Source organism: Sinocyclocheilus anshuiensis, unplaced genomic scaffold (genome assembly GCF_001515605.1).
Source record: "Sinocyclocheilus anshuiensis isolate Anshui unplaced genomic scaffold, SAMN03320099.WGS_v1.1 scaffold1776, whole genome shotgun sequence".
In the NCBI taxonomy this organism is placed as follows: domain Eukaryota; kingdom Metazoa; phylum Chordata; class Actinopteri; order Cypriniformes; family Cyprinidae; genus Sinocyclocheilus; species Sinocyclocheilus anshuiensis.
The window spans coordinates 45,672-47,449 of NW_015557153.1; positions in this window are offsets into that span (position 1 = coordinate 45,672).

Sequence of the window (1,778 nt, forward strand, 5' to 3'; positions counted from 1 at the left end):
GATTCAGAGAACTCGGTCCTGTGGGATGATTATGAATAACATTAATTATCAAAAAATAATTACAACCATGACATTTTAACTCTTTTGCAGTTCCCCCAAAATCATTTACAAAATGAAAATGGTCATTGTTTACATTCTTATATTCTTCCAAATCTGTATGAATTTCTTTATTCTGTAGGAAAAAGATGAGATGAGATATTTTGAATTGTTTTTGCAAAAGGAATCTTTTACTGTATTTTATAATCTAAGTTGACTGCTGTAACCGGACCATTACGTCAGTGATTTGAACTCAGTAATTGGATCAGAGAACAAATTGTTCTTTTGAGTTTTTTTTCTTTTTTTTTTACCATTGATTTTACAAATCAGCCTAAATGATTCATTTCCTAATTGGACTGATTTATGATTTGTGTTCGTTTTGATCTCTTTACTATAAATTGCATGGATTTCTTTTGTGAAATGTATTTTGTGTATTTCTGCATTCCACAAAAAAATAATAGATTTGAAGGATCTAATAATGTAAATAATGATGGATTTTTCATTTGTGGTATTTATTTAAATTTAAATTTTTGTAATTTTAAATGTGATTTTTAGACCCATTTGAAATGAATTCTTCTAACTATAGTTCTTTTGCTGTATTTGTTGATGTCGATGTGGTTAATCTTTCAGGTTTTGTGATTGTTGCAAAATCTGGGCAAAGTTCAAGAATATATTGCCTTTGAAAAAGTGCTAGACGTGGTTCTGATGAGGAAGCATAATTAATTTTTGACTCAGATCATGTCTGTTCCCTGAGGCAGGGAGCATGGGTGCTTAGCAGCAGGGCTAAGCTAAGCGCTTCTGTCAGCTTTTCTCTACAGCAACATGAACACTCCAGCTGTCTAGAATGTAATTCATGGGCCAGTCACTGGAAGAAAAAAAAGCTGGCAACAGTATCACTTACACCGATCTGCAACCTCGGGATTTAGGCAATATGTCTGCTACAGGAATGTAATGCTGACACATTTCGAGTAAACCTCATACCTCCTGAAATTTCTATTAGATGGGTTTCTTAGAATGCAGATTGAGACATTGTGTCTGGAGGTTATGGCACTAAATTGTTAGTAAGAAATATGCAGCAATTATGTTTTCTTTGGATTACAACTTTGATTCATATCGAGAAAGGACAGGGTTTAAAAGCCTCTTTTAGCAAAAAAGCCTCATTAGTTTTGTTTCTGGTGAACTGATGAGTGGTTGTGACCATGTATATTGTATGAAAGACCTAAATTGACATACTTGAAACTACATTCAGATATTTCAAAAGTGTGTAATAAAATTCATCAAATGCAGGAGAAGAATAGAATTGATTCACAAATAACTGTGTTATTGAGAATAGCATGATAAAAATGCATTGAAATTGCCACATTCTTTAAAGTAGCAATTTAAAGCGTCTATAAATTGAGGACTTTATATATGAGAGAACTTTATATATTATTATATAGCATGTGCCTAGTGGTGTGAGTCAAGTAGCCCTGCATTTTTGTCTGTTATAGGTCACATACCTCACAAAACTATCCATCAAAACACCTCTGACGCACACTCTCATCTTAAATGCAGAGTGCCAACATTTTTCAAGAGCTTTATTTCTCCACAATCTCCTATGATAGTAATACTATTCCCAGATGCATTTCATACTGCTAGATTGAAAGGTTTCATAAACTATGCCATTCGTTTCCATTTTATATTTATGTGTAGCAGTTGTCTAGGTGACATGTTGCATATATACAGTATGTGCATCCAAAAGA